The sequence below is a fragment of the Micrasema longulum genome, unplaced genomic scaffold (genome assembly GCF_059751315.1).
Source record: "Micrasema longulum isolate JH-2025_06_02 unplaced genomic scaffold, ASM5975131v1 h1tg001430l, whole genome shotgun sequence".
Classification (NCBI taxonomy): Eukaryota; Metazoa; Arthropoda; class Insecta; order Trichoptera; family Brachycentridae; genus Micrasema; species Micrasema longulum.
The window spans coordinates 433,730-459,628 of NW_028278616.1; the positions used below are offsets into that span (position 1 = coordinate 433,730).

The 25,899-nt window shown below is 31.9% G+C and overlaps 1 protein-coding gene across 2 annotated transcripts in view; it reads left to right on the forward strand.

Moving 5' to 3' along the window:
* Arl4 (ADP ribosylation factor-like 4) overlaps positions 1-25,899 on the forward strand; it is a 212,177-nt gene that overhangs the window by 73,129 nt on the left and 113,149 nt on the right. For both annotated transcript variants that reach the window (XM_088235728.1, XM_088235727.1), the window contains exon 2: positions 6,251-6,301. The gene's annotated coding sequence lies outside the window, so the exon portion shown is untranslated. The remainder of the gene's footprint in view (positions 1-6,250; positions 6,302-25,899) is intronic.

The following is a 25,899-nucleotide window of genomic DNA, read 5'->3' on the forward strand; positions in this document are numbered from 1 at the left end:
GGGGTATGCAAATGGTCTGACCGAATTAAATTATTTGAAATAGATTATAAATACTATAGGTTAGCTATCTAACTTAAATATTATTATATATATTTTTTTTTATTTATTAATCATATAAAAAAAAGTATTTTACAATTATCATACATGTGAATTACATTACGAGGCGTTGCAACTACTTAATTCGGGGCTTAAATAATATTAACGTTTTAAAAAAATAACACATATTGAGAACAACAAAGAAAAAAAAGCAAGTCTAGCTCCTTTATAACTAAATATAACACAACATCAGAACTGAACTGTACAAAAAAACACACCAGTTTGACATAAACTACTTGACTAAAATTGAGACTTTAAAAATTGTGCACAAAATAACACTGGGAAACATACAAGACGACGACATAATATTAGTCGAAAATGCTGACATACACAAATATAACACCCGACAACAACAACACTATCATATTGAAAAAGCAAAGACAAACACAGGACAGTCAAAAATACTACATAATGGACTTAAACACTACAACGACTTACCTTACTACTTGAAAACTTTTACTGGGGACAAATTTAAAATCAATCTGAAAAAGCACATGATGACTGAACTAACTAAACTAGACGAGACATAAAATGACTAGACAATATTAAATTTCTAATGTAACCCTAACGGGTTTTTTAAAATTGTAAATAAAAAATAAAAAAAACAATACATAAGCCAAAACCCTTTTATTATACAAGCAGAATAAATATATAAAAACCCTTTCAAGAATGAATGAAGTGGTAAACCTACTAAGGGAGATAAGGTCGTTAACATCAAATGCCACGCAGGCGTTGCAGCCGTAGTGGCAGTGATGATTAGAACATATCCATCTCAGTTAGTAAAACATCTGGATGCCTAAGAAATATCGTATGGAACGATGAACACATATAAAGAACACAGAAAGAGAGAAAAAAAATCGAAAAACTTCAAAAAACTAAAGAACTGCTCAGAACGTCAGATTTTATTATTTAAAAACATTCATTTATTTAATTTATTAACATATTTGCATGCGTATCTCAAAATCGGAAATTTCGGGTTTATCTCCATCGCTTTGCGCCAGCTTCTCGTATATGTTTGATTACAGGTATATAATACGTGTGTCCACAAACCATCAATTTTGATTTTGTTTGTTAAAAACGGGTAAAGTAACAGATTTTATGAACTCAGGTGTCAGTAATGTTAATCCGTTCATGTTTACAGTTCTGCGAATCGGTCGAATGATGTTTTATAAGCAAATCAATATTCAATGCCTCGTGTGGTTAACGTTTATACTGTGGTTACAGTTAACTGCATTACCATACTTACTTCCAACACATGTTTTCGTTTCAGTGCCCGTGTTTCAAATAGCATGTGTCCATAATATGGACGTACAATAATTTAAGAGTTTATTAGCTATATTTAATAAAGAAATATTTGCGTTTTAATAATTCACCCAATTTTTTAATTTTGAGGGCCGTTTTCAACGAGTTGTAAATAACTCACTATTAGAGTACGGGAATCTAGTTGGGGTAGAGTGGGATTCGAACCACGGAACTTTGAGCCGTGAGTCCGAAACACTAGTAACGGGACCACAACAAGTGATTAACTGTATGGGACTACAATCTACTCTCTAATGGTTTTAAATAAAAGTACACTATAAAATCCCGAAGAATAAATCTTTATACGTTATATTAGTAAACCTAAGAAAATACTTAAATATATTATAAATTTGACCATATTATGAATGAATTTAACCTGTACATCTGTTTGTATTCGAAATAAAAAACAAATACAAATACAGAAACAACTGTATTTGTATATAAATTATCTTAAATCAATACTATTACTCTAAGGGAAAATGGAATAAAGAGGAAAGAGGACAGGAGGAGAGATCGAGGAAAAGAAAGGAGATGTTTCTTCAGACGTGATTTAAACAGAGATACTGTAGTAGTGGTGGATTTTTCAAGCTGGCGCGTGCGCTAAACTTACACATACGCATTGTGTAGTATCCGTGAATAAGCCCATGGAATGACATCGCACGGCATACGCATTATGAAAATAATCTCTGTCTCTCTCGCGCTCAGACGCGCTTATGAGCGTGACATAGAAAACTATTGCTTTATTAGTCGCTAATGATGTGGTAATACAATATACACAGAATGCTTCTGCGTTCGTCTGAATTTCGCTGCGATTCTTAATATTAAAAATATAATAATATGTACGGGTATTAAGTTACGGATTAAAAACACTGGTTTATAAATATGAAGGTATTTTCATTTAATCAAATCATGAATAGGTCGATTATGTAGTGATGGCGCTTTCGCAAAACTTACACAAAAACATTTTTTATGTACAGAATACTGTTTTCTATATTGTTATATCAAATGTTTTTAAAATTTATAATGTCATATATTTACAAGTATTTATTTTTAAACAAGCATGTTTTTTATTTAATTATTTTGTGTTCATCATAATAATAATTAATAGAATGTAATTAAAATGCACAGTACAAATTATATCGAAGAAAATATGTCTACACATTTATTGATAAACAATTAATCTTGTTATTTATATATACAATCTACACAATTTCGCATTCTAGTTCTAGAGTAATTGACTATTCAAAAATTTTTTTTTTCAAATTTAAATTGTCCCTTGTGCTTGGAAGGATTATAATGAGTAAATTGCAACATTTAAAAAATATAAAATAATGAAACAAAGTATTTTAGTAAATTGATATTACATTTTCTCAACCAATTTTTTTTTCATATACACAAGCCTCAAATCCAACACCGAATTTTACAAAAAGATAGCGCATTTGGTTAAAATTTAATACAACATTTTTTTAATCAACATCCTGTAGATTTGAAATGCGTTAGTGTGAGTTTTCTGAATGCGCCAGCTTAAGTTAAACCACCATTAACATCTTTGACCGTGAATGGGAGATGATTCCACAGTCGAGCTGCATGGACACTGTATAAGTTAGAGAAGAAAGGGGAATTGGGATAGAGGGAGTAGTCTGGGCCCAGCGGATATCATTTTCAACATGTAGTTAAAATTTAAAACCTTGTTTCGTCTTTATTCCCAACAGAGTTCAAAAACCACGAAAAAAAAAAGTCAACTTGAACATGATCACAATACCAGAGAAAAGGTTAAAATCAGACTTTCAAGTCACAAAATTTAATTGATATAAAGCAACAAAAAATGATATGGGAAAAAAACAAATTTTTACTCCTAATTTAAACTAACAAATTAATGTCGGCCTTGTGGTGTAATGGATTAGCCTCGTAGTGTAATGGTCAGCGCGTTTACCTACCACTCAAGAGGTATCGGGTTCGATTCCAGATATGATTGATAGGAAATATTTTTTTAAAATGGTGTTTTCGCACTAGAATATTTCATAGTCCCTGGACTGGTATCTAAACCGTAAGACCGATCATCTTACCTTCATGTAACAAAAAAAAATATCAAGATACCCTGCGATTGGTGTACCAATGCAGTGCCCTATGCACCATTAGGTGCGAAAAGGGAATGATGATGATAAATTCAAACTAAATGTTATGAAATATGTGTTGAACAACTTATAAATGAAAACTATGTATATTACACACATAAGAATATTTTTATTTGTGCCTTACTTCGAGATTCAAAGAAAAAAAATACTTTGGCAGAATGTTGAATGTTACACAGTGTGTAAAGGGATTTTCACTTTAATCTACCAGTGAAAAGTCATGATTCCCATAAATAATACACATCCATTTTACCTTCTCAAATATGTAGGTTCTCCGTTTAGTCAAAAATATTTATCAAAATTGAACTATTATTTAAAGTTTTAGTGCTAAAAAATAATTAGGTACCATAAATTATAACGATTTACAACCTCAAGTGGCATAAGTTTAAAATGACAAAAATGCCTATAAAAACTCGCAAGTTTGATCACTTTTTAATTGGATGTTAACCTTAACACACATCTCACATTATTAAGATGATGTGAATCCAAGTAGTGTAATCATTCTCACTAAAGACTTACTCTACCAAGTATGTACAAGATTAACAACTATGACAAGACAAGATATTTTATTACTCTGCATTAATCTCTTAGCGTTCCCACGACCGTTACGAAAACACTTTTCAGCTGTTAACTTTATTGACTTGTACCTGTTTGTGTTCTGCGTCCTTCTCGCTCCAGTAGTTTTCGCTTTAAAAAAGGAATGAGATAGACATAACATTTCGGGTATCTCACGAATTATATTCGTTGTCATTCCTAAACGCCTACTCTTTTTTGTAATTGAACTCAATAAACTCGTATTTATACTTTTTTTCATAATTATATTTATTCCATTGCGTCCCTATTTTTAATTGCACCTAGAGGTGCATTGGGCACACCTACTCGTTTATTTTATAATAATTTAACACAAAAACTAATATTGAATGTAATAACAGTGTGATTTTTTATGTTGTACAATTTAGTACTTGTAATTGTTACACACTGGACAATGAAGAATCTCAATAAAAAAAGTTTTAGCCGTTCTTTCATCACTCATTCGCTCCACATAACCAAATTATCGTAAGAGCCCTTTCTTAATTTTGTCGATAATGCTTATCTCAGCCTTGCACTCGCTCTAATTTTGACATTTGTACACCTATCATACATAATCTTACCACACATTCGCCTGAGAGATCGCATTTCAACAACATTCAGTCTACTTTCATCCTTCTTTTTTCAACACCACGCTTCACTACCATACATAAGGGTTGATACTAGAACTCCGTTATGTACTGCTAATTTTGCTTTTTTCGATAAGTCCTTATTTGCCACTATCGATTTTAAGGCACCATTAACTATGTTTCCGGCACTAACCCTTCTCTTAATGTACTTATCCACATTTCCGTCTCTTGTAAACATACTTCCCAAATATACAAATTCTTCAACCTGCTTTAATCTGTCTCCATTTGCTATAATCTTACATACCTACGGTATATAAAATTTATTATATTTTGTTTATTTTTTATGATAGTTTTTTGGATTGCTATTTTTTGTATTGTAACTCTAATCTAATAAATATGTTTGAATCTCATTTTTGTTATATCTTCTTAAAAAATATACGTATTTATTATTTGCATTGAATAATAGAAGAAATTTTGTTGTACGGCCCGGTAGGAAATCTCATTTCCAAAATCTGGCCCGGCTGCCGAAAAGGTTGGCCACCCATGGTCTAGATAGACTAGAGGTCCAGACAACACGCACCATGTTAAAAGTTGCTAAGGGTTGCTAGCCTCTTGTGCATGCTAATGCTTCCATCTTCAGTTATGTGAACTCCCAAGTATGTGAACTCCCAAGTATGTGAACTCCCGATCCTCTGTCCATTATTATAGAGAGGCTGATCAGGGTCAGGACAGGATTAAATTTGTTGGCATTTATTGATTTTTACGGTATATTATGCATACGATTCTTTTGTTTATTATTTTATAGTTATTTTATAGTATATATTATTTTATATTACAACTACTCGCTTAAAACACTCTTCGGATCTTGTCACTGTTAACCGTCAAAAATATCGACCTATAAGTAATAATTCATAATATGCAATAAATATGGCAAAATAACATGAAATATTTGATTAAGTTTGTTATTAACATGTCGACCTATCTAACCATGACCGTATGGCAATGGGAAGTTATCTGGGTTATCTTTAATTGTCCATAAAGTAAAATGGATATTTTTGTATGAAAAGTTTAATATTTATTTAAAATATCTTTTAGGCATGTTCAATTACAGTTGATTCGACGCTGATACTTCAGTTTTTCATACAAAGATATAGTATATAGGTACACATTTTCGTATAGAAATTCGATTTTACTCTATGGATATTAGAAATAATAATAATAATAATAAATTACAATGGTAACAACTTTCCATTGAAATAAATAATATATGCTCAATGTTTTATACATATAAATATTATATATATTTGAAATCCCTACCGACATGACGTATCAATTAGGTTGGTAAGTCTGTAAATGATTTTTTTTTGGAAAGACCTTTATTTTTCAAAAATAAATCATGACAACTTAACCACCTGAATTTAAGTTTGATTAATTATTGAATCGATTAAATCAATTTTTTAAATATTTCTCAATGTGTGTTGTATTGTTTTGTTTTGTTTATTATTTCCGTATTAAGTATATCATGAGTTGTATTTTAAACTAATAGTATTTTTTGTTTGTTTTTAGTGCACTGAGTGGTCAAATGAGAGGAATCATGGTTGAACATATTTAATTCTGGTAAGTTACAATCCAAATTTTCAACACTCTGAGTTTACATTTATGAAATTCAAATAGTTCCTTGATATTATTTGAAAACGTATGTATGTTGTAACGAGTTACATTTGCTAGTCGTCACAGAGAATATATTATTGCAACCAATCTTTCTGACTTTTTCTATGGCGAACGCATCTGCAGACGCGGTTCCTTTCTAAGCTATCTTTTCGTGACAGTAGGTGAATCGAGCAACTGCGGTCGCATAAAGCAATCTTCAAAAAGGGGCTACCTTGAGTGTAAGTGATTAAAATTACAATGAATTTACAGATATAATTAACAGCCGGAAAGATCGGTTCCCTAAATACAAATAAACAGTTTTTTTTTTCCAAGAAAGAAATAAAAATATTTACACATAAGCTAGTTTCATAACTATTCGTATATAAACTTTTGATCGAGTAGCCACTCTCTTATTTTGGTCTTGTTACATATTATATATATACATATCGATTTTACTTTATACCGTCTCGATATGTACCTATGAGGATAGCGTTTGTAATCGCAGCCCCGGGTAGCTAAGTTATATTCTCGTTTCGAAAGTGTGGATCCATTGCAATATCAAATCACCAGTGTACCGACATCGGCAGATATCTGCTTCACCTCACAGGTGTGCTCACGATCAATAAATACCCAACCGTTCTCAAACTGTGCAAGCTTTCATTGACACAAATATTTTACTTATTTGAATCTTGAAATAGCGCAAACGTAAACATGTTACTATTATTATTATATATTTATTGAATTGGCTTTAATATTGTGGAACACGATGATTAGTAAATTAAATTAAATTAAGTTCATTTCATTCAGTTTATTTGGTATTTTTAGTAACATATTATAATTAGTTACCCACTAAGTCTGAAGACTTTTCGGTGGGAAACAATTTTTAAAAACATTACTTTACACGCTTTTATATTATATGCATTTATTTATTACCTTTTAACAGCCGATATAAAGTATTAAGCACGTAATTTTTTTTGTTATTTTTTTTCAATTAAAGATCATTTTTTTAATCAAAGACGTTATTAGACCACATAAGTTTATTTAGACAGTTTAAACTACACCAGTGGTGATATTCTGGATCTTCTCTACCCCCTAGAGAGTGATTAATTTGAAGAATTTTTTTTTTACTGCGATGACACTGTATAATGGCGACACTGATGACCAAAAGTCGAATGTTGTATACATCTGCTTCAAAAAGGGAAATAAAAGTAAAACGGTTTGGTCTATTCAACCTAATTAAGTGTTTAGGGTAATGCAGGTCGCAGTAATGTTCTAAATAAAAATCATCATGTTTGATTTCACGTGATCATATTTTTTGACGTTTAATCATTAGTGTGGCCATGTATGCAGCAAAAATTAGTCGCCCAAATTAACCACTCCCGGGGATAGAGAAGATTTATTATTGAGAGTGGTTCAGAAAAGCACCCCTGGGCTCCGATTCAACTGTCTATAAAATAAAATCGTTTTTCTATACGATTTTTGTATAAAAATTAGTATAACCGACTACCGACGTAGCTTGTAATTAAAAATGATTTAAAAACAAAATTGATTTTACAAAGATTACTCTGTTAACCTTTCATTATAAAACGCGCCCTGGACCACCCTTATGAGCACACGATGGTGTGTAGGGATTTGCATTGTTAAATAAAATTCAGCGTATCTCGATCATATTGTACAGGAAGGTAAGGTGATCAATCTTACGCTTCAGGTGGCAGTCCAAGGACAATGAAATACTTTTGTGTAAATTCTCCTAAAAATAAATATTTCATGCTGACTATTCCAGGAATCGAACCCGGGATCCCAAACATGGTAGGCAAATGCACCAACCACTTAGCTACGCGGCCTACTTTTCTCCTTTCGATTTCTTTCAGGATTTTTACCTGAGAGCAGCATTCAATCGAAAGCCCAGGATTCTGGTTCTTTTACACACACAGAACTGTATACTTAATCCTTCCAGAAACAGTCTAGAAATTATAATTCAATTCAAATTCTGTCAATGATTAACCAGTTCCATTGGAGTATCTTATTTTGCTAATAAACACTTTGAGAAACGTCGTAACTCATTTGAAACACGTGTCGGAAAGCCCTTTACGATCGTTTTGTTCATTAATATCTTACCACTAGATCAAAAGGGTTATTTTTAGAAATTGAATACGTTACATACAGGAGTTGCAAATGGATCTTTTACCATATTCCTACTTTTTTCTTATAAATATTGCCACATACGTATAGGTATAATGTTGGAATGTTGGTCGGTTAGGTTACATAGAAGATTTCGTTATGATCTGCTGCACGTTCTTCAATTTGTTTTTATTGCTTTGTTTCACATTTTATAATAGTCGTTTATGTTTTATGTAAAACCTAAATAATTTCTCAAAGCCATACCTAGAAATATATATATTTTTTAAATCGCTTATTTTACCCTCTTCCCACTCAATGTAGCAATTTGGCTATTTTTATATTTTATGTAATTCCTAAAATCATAAAAAAAGATTAAATATTTTTTCCAGTTATATTTTTTATTGTTTGATTTAAGCTTAATTTGCATTAAAATATGTTTTATGTTTTTATTTATTGAAACTTTTACCTTTAAGCCAGTATCGAGACGCATTGGTTTACTGAAACTTACACGCAAAACACATGTTTAAACTGTCTTAAAAAGTATTAAAGTCTTATCGTTTTTTAAAACACTGTATTTTGTTCCATAATTTAAAAAAATATATCTGGTGCTAATAAAATATCAAAGGAAATTATACTACTTAATGTTAAAAATAAAATGAAAAAACAAATTTGCTTTTTTAAATCTACTGCTGCAACCAAACATACTGCAATTCACCATAGTCGATTTTTATTTATTATAACGTAAATATCCAAGTTATTTACAAACAAAGCCAAGCACAGGTACAAAAGCATCCGATCGAACCGTTATGTTTATGTTGTCAAGCAAAACAAAATGGCCATCAATTGGTTGCTAACCAACATCGCTTGCGTTCTATGAAACATGGTGATAGGGCTTCTATATAGGTTCACACATTATTACCCCTAGGGCATGATTTATTTAACTCAGTGTGTTAAGTTAGTGATCACTAAAACCAACCAATGACAGGCAAATGGCAATCCCATATTCTTTGGAAATATATTTCAACATGTTTTAATTATTATTTAACTGATTTCATCTTATACAGAGTATTAAGATGTCTAATCAAATGACGAAAATAAACGACTTTTGCATTTTAGCAATACATTAAAATACATTATTTTACCTACTTTCTAGATGTAAAGAGTTAACTACCGTTATTTTTAACTGATCCGTACATAATAAAATAACTACAACTCGTCAATTCGAAATAACAACAAGGGCATTAAAACAACGCAGCTTTGTTAAAAATGGCCGTAATTGCCTGCAGCACAACTATAATTTAATTCTATCCGACACGGAACTGACGGAACCCGCGCATTATTGTCTCGCCAGTATCGCCCTTATGGGAAAATCGACACCAATTTACCAATCGATACACCTACCTAACTAAATAAGTCGAGAACTTTCTCCTGTGTTCGATGCAGCAGTATCACGGTCAATGCTTACCCAAGGCTGTCATAGAAAAGCCATTTTGTTTTTTGCGACTGTTGACAGTCATCTGACATTATAGAAAATAAAAATACTTTAAACACTGTTGTAATTTCGTAAAAAAACATTGTTCTTATCTTACTAAAATACTATTTATTTTATTAGTTCGTGTACGTGTATCGAACCTCCGATAAAATAGTGATTTATTGTTAAATGTACAAAATGAATGGCACACTAAAATTAACACTTATTTGAACGCGACCATTCTCAAACACTGTCATTATAAAATCAGATGTGTTCTTTATGGCAATTGACATTTCCTTTAAAAATTAATTTTTTTCTAAACAAATCTAAATATAATATAAATTACATATCAGCATTACTTGAAAGGTGAAATTAAAAACAAAAAAAACTATATAAAGACGTGTTATTTAACTTTTTGGGCTTACACACTTTTTCTCTTATCGGATGTGCGATATTCCTTCTGAAATAAAGTACCTATCTAATGTCTGAACGTCCGATAACAAACTATTTAATGCTTTTAAAAAAGAAAAGCTGATGATGATTGATGTTTTTTGTTGATATTTCTTGATAAAACTCCACAGTTAATGATTATGATAAAATTATAAATAAACTTATCAATGAAACTTCTTGGTTTAGTTTTACTTTTTATTATTTTGACCGATTAACGCTTTCGCCTAAGTAGGCATCTTCAAGTAAAGCAAAGTGAAACTAAAGTAAAGTAAAACTAAACGCAGAAGTTTCATTGATAAGTTTATTTATAATTTTATCATAATCAGTAAAAGCTAATGTGTTTTCGTTGTTCGAATAAAGAAGACCATATTTAAAAAATAAAAAATATCGCATAAATATGTAGGTATACGTATTTAATACCGGGGAATCTATATATATAATTGTAAAATAATTCGATTAAATTAATCTCTTCACAACAATAAAGGTTTCAGCTCTTTAACTTCACTTAAATCAACAAATGGGAGAATTGAAGAAATTTGGATGTTCAAACATGGGCAAAATGGTGAATGTTACACAGTATGTAAAGTAGCCACTTAAACCAGCCAATGCCAGGTCATAAGCTCTGTAAATGCCTAGACTTTCATATTCCCTTTTCTAAGGTATTCTACATCCCTGTTGTAATTTGTTAACTTTACCATTTTGTTTTAGTTTTGGTGCTCATTTAAATTTGAAAAAAAAAACGGACGCAACTTAAGTTAACACCTAATACGTAACTTAGTCATACATAATAAATATATTGTGTTTGATGTGCCTTATTAATAGTATTTTTCATGTAAATATTTTTTTCCAAAACCATGTGAATGGACCGGATATGGCGGATATACCTCACATACTAGACAAAAAAGGTTTGTTTATGATAAAATATTATTATATTGAGCTGTTAGTGGTCAGTAGATCTACCCACGTAGTTATTTTCGTTGGTATTATCAAACGTTTCATGTTACCGCCACACCGTGTCCGGAATTAAGCCGATTTTCAAAATAGCTGGACAGATTACCATTCGTCAGGGCATAAAATTTTTAACCGTTGGGGATTACAGATTACAGTCAAAACCACGAAACTGTACTCGCTACGTTAATTTAAATGAAAACTTTTTTAAAAATTTATCATTACTATGTTTTTTTATGATTCTAGTCAAAAAATCTCCAATACTCTTTGACGCCAGAGCCTCTCATATAAAGTTTTAGATGCGTTAAATAAAAATTTCTTGTAAATATAATTTTTTTCTTATTTTATTTATTATTATTTTTAAAAAAATTATTATTTTTTTTATTATTTTTTTTTATTTGAAAACTTATTTTTTAAACCCTTACGGATTATTACATTCATTTTCCAAAAATAATATATGCATTTTTTTCATACTCTGTTGTTCAAAATATTTTTTAATAATTTAAAAATCCGTAAGGGTTAATAAATAATTTTTCAAAAAAAAATATAAAAATAATAAATAAATATTTCATATTAGCCATGTCGGAAATCGAACCCGAGACCTCTTGCGTAGTAGGCAAACGCGCTGACCATTACACTGCGAGGCCGACGATAAACGAAAAAGATCGCAGATAACAAAACACCAATTTTAATTTTGGGTTGAACCAGAAGATTTGTTGATAAGGGTGCATGCAAAATCACCTACAACACAATCACTGAACCACACACCAGTGCAGTTTATCAATGCAGTACCCTATGCACCACTGGGTGCGGATGGTAAATGATAAAAATTATCATATGCTTGTTATCTACATATTTAGTTTCATGTCGAAATTTCGTTTCGTAAGTTCGTTCGTTCGTCATATATTCACCTTATTCTAACGCAATCAACACCATATTTCTCTTCTCATTCTATACAAATGAATCCACGAAACGAATTAGTCACAGCATAAGGCCACAGAACACTAACGTGTTCACCGGTACATTTTACCCTTTGTAGAATAATTAAATTTTGATGTTCTTTTAAAAATGAATAAACTTAAGATTTGGAATAACTCACTCAAAGCAAGCTCAAAGAAACTTTACCTCTCTGGCTCAGAATTTTTTTAATCAACTTCCTGCAGTCATAAAGAACTTCACAAGTGCTAATGTATTTAAGGAAAATGTTTGCAATTGGTTGCTGCACATCGATAGGGACGAGATTGTCAATTTTTTTAAAGTTCGAGATTAGCAATTAGCAAAAAAATTACAAATCTGCTTTCCTTCCATACTTTTACTTTTATTTGCTTTTTATTATTATATCTTGATATTTTTAGGTTTTTTTATTATGTTATATTTAATTTAGTACTCAATCTTATTTGGCATATTATTTATTACTCATATTTCTTACTATAGTATATAGTGAGTTTATAGAAACCATATCTTAATTATCATTTCAATTATGCTTTTTATACATATATATATTTTCTTTTTTATTCCAATGATACTATTATTTTGTTTTTTTTAATACTACTATATTTTACTATTATACTTCTATTTTGTTGATTTCAATAATATGAATCTAAATTTATATAATTTTTAATTTACATTTCAATATTTATGTCTGATTATCTTTTTTAAATTGTATTCTTTGGAATTTTATTATTAATTACTTATACATTTTTTCTGGGTTGTTATTATATTGCATCACATGTCATTATATTTTAATAATTGATTTTACTATGGATTTTATATTGTTAATTATTATGGCTTGACACGAGCACGGTCTAATAACCCTTGATAAGTTCCCTTATTTTTAAACGAGTGTAATTTTGAATGAATAAATAAATAAATAAGTCTAATGATTTTGATTAAATTATAAATAAAGTTTTCAATAAAACTTCTTGGTTTAGTTTTACTTTTTTATTATTTTGACCGAGAAGTTTTATTGATAACTTTATTTATAATTTTATCAAAATCATTAACTATGGAGTTTTATCAAGAAATATCAATAATATGAAATAAGACTTATGTTTATGAATGGTGTTTTTCAATGAGGAACTTCAGCCCCATGGGAAATTGGATACGAAACATATTTTCTAGCGCGCCATGAAAAATAGAGCATTACATTGTACAGCAAAGTTTCTTGAAAATGTACAAAAAAAAAATTTAAAAAAAAAAACGAACTACTTTCAACGACGTCGCTGGTTCATGTGAATCAACCAATGATAAGAGAGCTGAGAAAGATATCCGGTTTGCTTACTGTAAATTGACCAATCGACAGAACTGACAGAAAATAAGCTGAAGAGAACCTCTGACGTCACACGCGGAGTTATTTCAGAAATGGAAAACTTAAAAAATCATACCGCATAAAATCGCTGATAAAACGATTTTTAAAAATTGAAATTTTTTCGGCTTAGTTTAATAGTCTATTAACAAACAAAAAAACCACTGAACTTCCTCAATCCCTTTATGTTCGCGTTCCTTTGATATTCTGACAGATAAATAAAATTCTCGTTTAAAATCTTTTTGCTTCAAGTGGCAGACAGAATTCTCAGATGATCTCTATAATCTCTTTCTATTCTATAATATGTCCACCCACATTACTCCCACACCGCCGTTCTACCAACTCGTCCCACTCTTCTGAAAGTAGATAGAGAAAACAAATCATTAAAAAATAATATGACTAGTACCTGTATTTACTATTGAACATCAAACTAATTCGACTCGTGATCTAATGGTCAGCGCGTTCGCCCACCATGCTCCAGGTCCTAGGTTTGATTACTTTTAGGGTGGACGCGAAATATTGGTTTTAAATTTATTTATTTTTTTAACTGTAGTTTTACACCGCACTCTTTTATTGATCTTGGACTCGCACCTAAATCGTAAGATTGAACATCATGTAACAGAAATTGTTAATATACACTGTAGTTAGTGTAACAATGCAGTGCCTTATGCACCATTAAATGCGGAAAGGGAATAATAATTATGATAAAATTGACTTTATGGATGTTTATCTCCTACAGCGTCAACATGGACTACTTTACTTCCCTGCTTCCAGGACCAACCTGCCTCTGGTCATGCCGATAGGAAGAGCATTCAGTTCACGAATAACTATCGTCGTGCTTAAAAACATGCTAAGCATTTGAGCGATCACAATGAACAATAATTAACATGCTTAAGTTATCGCAGTCGTAAGTCAACACGTGTGTAATCTCTAAGTCAACGCTTGTGTCGGTTTGTTTTTTGTTTTCCTCGTAAATAAATACAGTTTACTGGCGAAAAATCGGCGTTTACTATAAAAAATAAAACAATATATTGCATTTGCCAAATAGTACATTTTTACATTTTACATTTTCTTTTGCACCACAACAGGCCAGGAGGCCTAATTACAGTGGTGAATTACATCACAGAGCACCCAGGCTTGAGAAAAATCACATTTTAATTTTTGTGTTCTCACCGGGAATCGAACCCGGAACCTTCCGTGCGTGAGTCAAGCGTCTTGACCACTACACCACGGAGGCCGCCAAGTAAGGAGTATCTAATACAAAAAAGTTAAACTTGAATTACAATTTCTATGGCGACTGCTTTTCATGACATTTGGCTGGCCAACCGCCGGCTAAATGTAATAAATAGCGATAAATAATAAATAAATAAATAAAATTAGTAGTTTTGAAATATTTTCAATAATTAACACCGGTAAAATTCAAATATGTGATTGCGCAGCAGGATTATATGTCGCGAAACGTAAATATTTTGACATTATTAAGTGTTCACGGATGTTGCATTGTGATCGCGAATACGATAAACATCCATGGTGAGAAATTGTTATCACGTCGCTTATTAGCACGGCGATAGTTATTTGTGATTGAGTTAAAGGCAGCTGAACATGTTCACTCTGGAGCTCGACATATTTCTCATCAGTGAAACCGTCGTCGTGATAGTAGAACAATGACTATGATTTTGGTATAATGATTTTTTACTATGCAAAGTTTCACTTTTTATTTTTCATGTCAGTATGCTTTTTATTGTTTCTACATGTATACAAAAAAGCGTTGTTTATTTTTTAAATTATTACTTACTATGTTTGTACTTACCTGTATATTTTTTGTAAATGCCCCTTGGGCGTGTTGTAAAATTAAATTAAATAAATAAATAACTGACGGATGTGTGAAAAATGCGACATTGATTTTCTTTTTTATCTGATCTTAAAAAGGTTATTTATGTCATGTACTTACATTACATATTGTTTTTAGTTAGCTGATGGTAGAAACTACGTACTCCACAGGATGTAATATCCCTTGAGCTTTGATGCATTGGTATTAACCCTTCTGATAAAGACCCCAGGAGCTCAATCACAGATGGCTATCGACGTGCTAATTAGCGGCGTGATAACAACTTCTCGCCGTGATTGTTTATCGTATGCGCGGTCACAAATGAAACATACGTGAAAGTTATCGATCGGGATTATTATATTTTTTAATATTGTCATACTTCAACCTGATGCTTGGCAACACCTAATATCTTATGTCAAAATTCAAAATATTTACTTTTCGCAACGCTCAATCCGTCACATATTTGAATTTTACCGGTGTAATTATGGAGAATATTCCTAAACTGTAAGTAAAATAATTTCGTTTTATTTTTTTGTTCACAATTTATCATGCTATTTATTTGTTTTGAATCAAATTGAGAAAGCAATTGAACGAAAAAAATGTTGAAGAAGGTATGTACATGATAAACAACAAACACAACGTTTTATTTTCTTTGATTTTACTGGGCAGTTTTTTATAGTATATAACATTCATATATCTTAAGGCATTTGGTGGAAGAGCCATTTTACATGTTAAATTTAAATTTCAGTAAGAGATTGCGCACTAAACCAGCTCAAATGGAAGCGCTTTTGTCTTTCATGGGTGGCCACTCAGAGTTTGCTGCTGGCCGTTTTACAGGTCCACTTGGATTTCGACAAAATAATAGGATGTGGAAGCGGCTGGCTGACGAATTGGCTCAGTTAGGTCCACCCAAAACAATAGAACAGTGGAAGACTGTAAGAATAGTTATTATTAATAGTAATGTTTCGATGACTGGTATAATATTTTGACATTAAAAATCAAATATTTATATTCGTTTTAGACATGGCGAGATATTAAAAGAAAGGCACGTCAAGAAAATGCAGAGAACAGAAGAAATTTTAGCGCCACGGGAAATTGCAATACGTTGCCTTTTCTTAGTGACGTATCAAAAAAAGTTCTCTGCATTATAGGGACGGCCAGTTCCCAAGGCACCGGTGTAGCGGAAAGTCCAATCTCGAGGCCCATGGAAGCCAGCCCATCATCAGTATGTGTACTTAGTTTTCTTCCTAATTTATCCCAGCTTAAAAAAAGATTTGTTTACACAACTTACACAATATTTATGTTTCGTGAAAATTAGGAACTTATCGGTATTGCCGGTAAATCACGGGCGTCTGAGTTAATCCCCCGGAGTCCACTAGGTCTTCGGGATATAAATATCCCGGAGGCCAACACCTCGTGGGCGCCGGTGTCGATCGCCTTTAACATCCTGGATGCCAACGCCGCACAGGTGTCAGAGGAGTTCCACGCTTCGGTGGAAACCTGCGCCTCGAGAGCTCTAGCGGAGCCTACCCCTGGAGAAAGTCCGCTTCCTCTCCAGCAGTCGGCCTGCGGCCTCCAGGAAAGGCCACCTCGGCGAAAAGTCCCGAGTGTAGCCAGTGCCGTGGCAAACGAAGTAGCTGGAGACGTCGTCCAGTTACAAAAAGATGCAAATTGCCACTTACAGGTACTTAAAATTCAGTACCTAGTCCAATTAAAAACATATATCCAAGATATTCTTACTAATGGTATGCACTGACAGTTTTTGTTTCGATTTTTGAATAAGCATTTAACTGCTCCTTTTAAAATAATAAATAAAATTAGGTAGCTACTTAAAAGATTTGTAGCTCTAATTGCCTTATTTTTTTTTCAGAATTTAGTAACCAACTCCGGCGAGACCAAGGAAATAATGAAAGAATGCTTAAATGCATTAAAAAGTATGGCAGCCAGTTTAGAATTTCTAGTTGATGCATATGTTAAAAGTTTAGAAAAATCAAATAAAATGTTCTAGTCACCTTATTCCGAACACATAAATTGAACATTTTATTTGTTTTAAACGTTGAAAACATGTGTGTTTACTAGAAATTCTTAAGTGTCTGCAATTCTATAAAATGCATTTAAGGTTCTCGATACTCAACATTTGATGATTGACAAATAGTAACCGTTGCCACCACATATGCTTAGCATTTGACTATCAAAAGTGGACATTTAAAGATCCCTTATTCCTGCCTCCTGCGACAAATGTTGAGTCAATGCGTAAACTATTTTAGGAAGTCCTAACATACTTGATTGTCCAATCATGTTTTGAAAAAGGCTATTTCACAAATTAAAATATTTGCAGGGGAAAACAGTGAATTCAAATTTTAGAAAGGTATACAATTTTATTAACATGATCATATAGAATATTATAGTCACACTTCAGAATCAGTCAGGACACAAAATTTTATTAATAGTGAAAAAAAGATTAACTTTATTTTAAGTATTTATATCTCATTTGCAATAATTATTAATAAAATATGTATGGCATCATCTTTTACTATTCAAACCGTTATAGACATATACTTATTTATTTATGTTTTATTAAGTTTCTGCTTTATTAGTTCATCTCAAGAACTAATATAAACTTTTAATAACACTATTTTTTTAATATCTAAACATTTTAAAAAAAACAACAAAACTTTTAATAAAATAAAAATATATATAAGCATTGAATTATTTAGCAAGTAATATAATATTAAAATAGTATGAAACCACCACCACCTCTGCCACCTATTGCTTATAAAAATGTAAAATATATTATAGGAAACCAAAGACAAATAAAATTATTGCTTGTTAAAAAAAGTGTTTATATTGACCTCGGCCCGTAGAAAAATAAAATGTAAAAATATAACCATAATAGGTAAGAGTAGAAAACATTGTTTTAGCAGTGAACTTGAGTGAGATTCTTCAAAATTTTAAAAGTATAAAATATATTCTAATAGTGACTTATTTACAACTCATTGAAAATGGCCCCAAAACTGAAATATTTAGGTGAATCATAAGAATGCAATGGTTATGCTTGGAGGCTCTTTGTAGAGACTATATGCTCCAACTAGGGAGCGGACATGGAATGATTATTATGAAAATGTTTCTTATACCAGGTGAAAATTGTTATATCGGGTATAGTTTATTCAAAGGCATAAGCTTGCTTTAAGGAAATCTAATAAGTAAGGCCCTATGATGATAAGAGTTTAATAGTATCTTTTGGAGTTCAACTCTTTATAGCTGTTAACTCATCATTGATAAAATACATAAAATAAGTGTTAAAAATATGTTTCTACAATATAGGAGCGAGCACGGATAGCGGCTGTCAACGCCCCGATATTTTCATTTTCGCTGACCACTGGCACTGCCTCTTCTTCAACATCTTCATTAATTTGGTATATTGCGTCAGTCAATCTGTAAAGTTATACAATAATGATTACATGTTATTTAACACTAATCTAATGCACTATGAGTATTTTGGAAAAAAAGTAAACATACTTGTAATGGTGCATCATATTGTACAGCACACAACAGGTAATGACGATTTGACCGGCTACCTTTGGTTGGTAATGAAGGACTCTGTCTTTTCGTAAGCAGCGAAATATGGCTTTAAGAACGCCAAACAATCGCTCAATGCAAGATCTCGTCTTACAATGAGCTTTTGGATAGCGTTCTTCGGAAGAACCTTCTGTGGCATGCAATATGGGTGTCAACATCCAAGGTTCACTCGCATACCCAGAGTCCCCTGCAAAAAAAATATTATATGTTATTTTACAAGCCAATGTGTTACAGAAATTCTAAAACTATCTACCTAATCCGAAAGCAATAGAGAAAAAATATAATTAGCTGAGCAATGTAATTAAAAATAAATAAAAACAATATTATCCTGCAAAGTAAACAATGCTCAACATCCAAAATTTATTAAGTTATATTAGGAATAATAAAGAAAGAATAATAATTATTTGTTATGATTCTTACCCAGTAGAAAGTAAGTCCCCATGTGATTATTGTGAAGTCTTGCCATTTCCACTTTTACTACACTATCGTTCCATATAAATTGGTCGTGGACACTTCCCGGAAACTTGGGGTTCACATTCAAAATTCTTAATGATGCATCACATACCTGTAAATAATGTATTTATTTATTTACTTTCAATTTATTACAATTTACACAAAGCGAGTTTGCCAGCAGATTCTCCTAATAAGTATGTAAATAGGTGCGACGGTCACTGTAATCGATATGTATCTTTTTTTGGCGACCACGTGCCACGTGTGTATTGGATTTGTTCTGAGGTTTTGTTACACGATGTTGATGATGACAAGATAGCTCCTGCAATGGTAGCTGATACGTCGTAACAACTTCTATATACACAGAATCACCCAAAAAAAGATACATCATATTAATAAGTGTGTAATTACCTAATTTGCTACTATGCAGTAGGCTTTATTGTATTGTATTGAATTTATTTAGATAGTTGTTATTTACTATCCGGTCTATAACCTTAGTTAGACTAGCAATGATACAATAAAAAAATTGATATAATGTATCTACCTACTCTTGACCTCTATTTATGTATTTTGATCTGTTTTTTGTAAACTAATAACATAAAAAAATAAATGCTAACTCACCATCTGAACGTTTAGGGAATGAAATCCTTTATGATTTTTGTAGCATTCCTCGTGCTCAGTGGGAGTAAAAATTGCGATATGAGTGCAATCGATACACCCGAGCAGATGGGGAAAGCCACATTTCCTCATAAACTCCCTTTCTATTTGTACACGAGCGGCAGAAGTTCCCGGGAAGGATATCCACGTCCCATACAAATTCTCGATCACGAGGCCCATAAAAGAATGCAACAATTTGCAGAGGGTGGATTGTCCTATGGCTACAAAATAGTCTTGACTGGTCCCCCTTTGGTAGCTGCCCGTAGCAAAAAACCTAATTGGCGCTAGAATCTGAAATGAGAAAAGTACAGTTTTGATTGTCTGGCATGATATTGTCATTGTATGGAAATGAATAAAACAAAACCACCCAAAACGAATGACTTTAACACGCGGTTAATAAAAGCATTACTTACTTGCACATACACCGGTAATCCAAAAGATTTTTTTCTCCTCATATGACTCCCTAGCGTGCGCATTAAGTCTCGAGCCATTTCACGAGAGATTCTAAATAATGTACGAAATTCAACTTCGGTCAGTTCAAGAGGATTGGTTGAATCTCGCACACGCCTTCTTTCAATTTTTCTCGAGTGCCGTATTGCATTTAGCCGGCGGTCGGCAAGCCAAATGTTAAGAAAAGCAGTCGCCATAGTAATTGTTTGTAACTTGAAAACGAAAAAACAAACCGGCACGAGATTACACGCGTGTTGACTTTTTTGATTTGACGTTTGACTACGGAACTACGGAACTTATCTATGGCGTTTTGCAACGCGACCGCGATAACTTCAGCGTGTTCATGATTGTTCGTGGTGATCGCTCAAATACTTAGCACGTTTTTTAGCATGTCGATAGCCATCTGTGATTGAGCTCCAGGGCGCATATTAACATCTTACGCAGTGTAGAAATCATGTATTTTTATTTAAAAGGGTCGCTAATGCTATTCCACCTGAAAACCATATGCTTCAAATCCATGATAGACAGAATTTCCCATGAGTCTCAAGATATCACGTGGGAAAAATATTTAGTATTTTTTGTATTAACTCACCCCTCAATAGGACCAAAAATTGCATTATATAAATCCATACGCTGTCCTTTCAACTGTTTACTAATAATATGAACCTTTAAGCATCTTTAGTGAAAACGAGTGAATTTCGTGATCGTCTGATTTAAAAAAAAGTTTCAGAAAAAACTGTCCATCCGCAATCGTACGGAAACGTTATTCTGTTTCCTTCAATTTTCCAACAAAAGCGAGTACCATTCGACGCTTATTATTTATATTAGTGCAGCGAGATTCTAGATTCGTTATGGTTAAGCCATTATATTTTGCATGCATTCAATTTCTCATTTGCAAAATTAAAATTCACTGCAAAAATATTTTTTCCTCTTTCAATATTTTGTGTTCACCCTTTCTATTTTTAGTTCCACGTTCATTTCTCCTCTGAGGAAGCGAATATCCGACTGAATTTCCGCAATTGTGATTGGCAGACGGGAGAAACAATCGCGCAACGGAAACGTGTTCCATTTTTTAAAAATGACGTTCGTGACTTTAAGGTTGAGAGTATCGAAACAAGTGCAAATTTAATAGGAAAATCATACTAACTTCTAAAAATAGTACTTTGTAATTTATTATATAAATAAAACATCTTTAATAATAACTTTAAATTATCTATCCTTACCTCTGTTTTGTATAAATACATTTAACTCTTTAATAAAGATACCAGTCTCGAAGATGTCGCGAAAGCGATGAAACCGGTCACTGGATATTCCAAATTTGTGGATTAAAGTATCACTCTTGTTTTATTTATATAATAAATTACAATGAACTTCCATCAAGAATTTTCACTTACAAACTTAAATGTTATAGTACTTTGTATTAGAGATTCGTATAAATAAGTAATTTTCATTTCAGGGTTTCGAATTATTGACGTCTTGTCTTTTTCAAATAATCTTTCATTATTTTAACCATAAAATGTTTATAAATTCAACAATGTTTTGAGTAGGTTCAAATGCTTGCAGACTGGCTGGATTTTCTCCCTAGGGAGGAGTTCATATTTTAATTTGTTGCAACAGAGAGGGAAAACATTTTTGAGAAGGAATATAGGAGTCTCGGCATTTACAGGGCTTATGACCTGTCATTGACTGGTTTGAGTGGCCACTTTACACAATGTGTAACATTCACCCTTCTGCCTATGTTTGAACATCCACGTTTCCTCAGCATCCTCAACATCCACGGTTCAGCCGGATGAATCTCACCCGCATGATAAATGTTTCAGCTATTTTACTTCACAAAAGTCAACAGATGGAAGAGTTGAGGAAACGTGGATGTTCAAACATAGGCAGAATGGTGAATGTTACACAGTGTGTAAAGGGGCCACTTAAACCAGCCAATGACAGGTCATAAGCCCTGTTAATGTCTAGACTCCCACATTCTCTTCTCAAAAATGTTTTCCCTCTCTGTTGCAACAAATTAAAAAATTTATAATTTTTTTTATTTATGTTCGCCGAAATACTACTCAATACACCTTAAATACTTCGACATATTTTTTCCTATCTGTGCCAAATCTCAAATTTTGCACCTTTTAATAAAATATCATTTTATCGACGCTTAAAATAAAATTACAAACTGCTTTTTAACCTTCCTTGAAATGAAAAAAAAAGCTGTTTTGACCCGACGCGTCGCGTCGCGACGTTATGTTATAAATAATGATGCATCGTTGAAATAAATATTTTTTTTTACATGTCATAGTTGCATTATGCAATATCACTGTTCAAACAAAAAATTATCGTGAATGACTGAATTCAGTCATTATCGTATCGTATCGGCGATGTCACGATCAATTTCAAATTGATTCTGATCTATTACAAGGTTGCTCAAACCTATTATTTTACACTGTGATAAATTATTAAAGTGACATGGCGCGGCGTTAAAAATTGACGTAAATAATAATCAATACGTATTGCACTTCTCAAAATACATTTTTACTTTACAGGCTCCGAGATGTTGATCCGATATCTTTATGGGATTACGATTTTACGTCTAGATTTTAATATTTTAGGACCCTTAGCTTTGTTACGATTACGATAAATTGATAAAAAATAAAGGTCTGATTTTGGTTAGTTTTTCTTTGATGTAACTTGAGCATAAATAAAATATAAATCGGATTAATACGCCTTGAATCTAGATAGTGATGTGCATGACGGATATAGTAATATATAATATTTAATCCGTCATATATACAATCGATTATGGAAAATAGGAAGGTGAAACCAAAACGAAGTTTTGGCATCGCTTTCGTGCACTTTTTAATTATTTTTTATATTAATAACATATAAAAATACGATATTACAACTAAATACATTTTTTTACATTAATCTAATACATATATTTACATTAACGTTTCCCATTACGTAAAATAAATAAACAATTCTCGTGTACATAATGGGGAGTGACGTCTTACAATAGTTGATTTTATTTTAATTAATAATATTTTTAGAACAACACAAATAAATTACAAAAAATATATAAACGATGTTTTAAATCAGTGTTACATAAAGATGAATTAAAGATGTAATTTTTCACTTTTTTCTTAAATATATTGTATTTCTGACTGTACTCTTTATTATCTTTGTTCATTTCATTTAAGAAAAATATTCCTCTCTAAGTATAATGAGGTTGTGCAGTAGTTGTTTTTAATTTAGGAATTACGATATTACCACCTTTTCTATGTCGCGTACTTACGTTTTGAGACCTAGAAATATTACTATTTATTTTATCTTTATGTATTTGAAGCAAACAAATCTTTTTATATAGCAATTTTATATCTAAAACTTTAATTTTTTAAATAATTGACCAGTGGGTAAAGTAGTCCTTGATTAATCGATAAATTTACTCGTATGAGTAACTTTTGCTAATCGTATGGTTATTTTATGACCTATATTATCCTATCGATTATTTTAGTTCTAACACGGCAGCTCCTTTAGCGTGAATTTATTTTATCATTCATTATTTTGTATTATTTATATATTTTATTCAAGTTGCGGTGCAAAAACGGTTTTCCTGACATATGTTTTAGTATCCGATTACCATTTTGTTACTACTTTGAACGATTACTCACCTATGGTTTAAATCAAATGGTCCAAAATGAAAGTAATGTGAATATTCGATTATCGCCGGATCGTACACATCACTAGTCTAGACCTGACCCTTATCTTCGCTATCTTAATCTAAAACTCCTTTCTTTTCCTTTTGGAAAACTTGTACGGGAAGAAATCTTTGCAAACTTAAATTACCTTCTAAGGGCTTACTAGCTTTGCCGAAAGCTTTCGCCGCGAGCTTTTTATTTCTCGACTCCGAATAAGATGAAAGAAGAGAATGTATTTTTTATTCCTATCAATCCACTTTCTTTCAAATGCTTGTGTTTTTACAACTCCGCAACGCAACCGCCCATAGAATTTTATAAATAGTAAAATGCAGAATATTCTTTAGGAACTTCAAATCGTAGTTGTTAATAGAACCAGAATTTAATTGTTATTTTGAAATAACTTGGAAATTTCCCGATGGTACTCTCATGCCCTAAAAAACCCTCGAAAACCAATTTTGGAATGGTTTTTGTAGTAAAACATCTCATTAAATATACAATGTGCATAGTTATACTGATATTTACTTACATTAGATTTCATTTTATGTAATACATTTATTTAGGTAACAACATTGTTGTTTTGTTTTTAATTATCGTAAAAGGTAATGCGGATGAACAATAAAGATTAAAGAATTTCTACTGTATTTATTGATTTATTTATAAGTTAATACAGGTTTTGGACTTGGAGATGTATTGTAGTTATCATAATAATAATTTCCTTCTCCGCTTTAAATGGTGCATAGGGCATTGCATTGATCTTCAAATGCAGTGAATCCTGATCATTCGATACATGAAGACAAAATGATCAGTCTCTCGATTCAGATTCAATCCGGGGACTATGTTTCAAATTCTGGATAACTATAATTATCTTGATATCGATTCCTGCGTTTTGTTAACTCGTCATCGGAATGATACAAGACTGTATACTTGGTACTTGGTGAAACTTCGTCTTCGTATCACGCAGAAGATTAATATTGCGCGCACGCACGCTTATAATTATTGGAAACTGGATTCTTCAAGAGGTCCAGTTTTTAGCAGAAACAAAATTCGTGTACTCAAAATAATGATTTATTCCTTGCATAAAGACACATGTTGCGAACTTGGGAAAAAAACGTTGAAAAATATAGAATGAATCGTTTTAAAACAGTATTGAAAAATATATGTCCAAATTTTATAATTACACTGGTTAACATAATTTTTGTCTCTCTAGTACCAATAGGTGCTCTTAATGCAGTTTTTTTCCTGTTTTTAAATATGTATCTGGAATTTCTCCATCGCCCACAGAATTTCGTAAAAGCCATGGATAACACTACTATTTTCATGTACCTCAAACACAAGTTACCTCAAATTAGATATACAAAAATTAAAGCGGAAATATTTGTGGGTCCACAAATACGATCACTAATGCATGATGAACAATTTAAAGAACTAATGAATCCACTGGAGAATCCAGCTTGGCAAGAATTCAAAAAAGTTACTCACATTTTCTTGGTAAGTCAGAATGTTTGAATACCGTGCAGTTAAGAATGGATAAAGTATTAAAGTGTTTGAAATTATAAATGCTTGTATCATGGAAACCTTATATGATGAGGGAAAACCGATAGCATATTTCAATTCAAG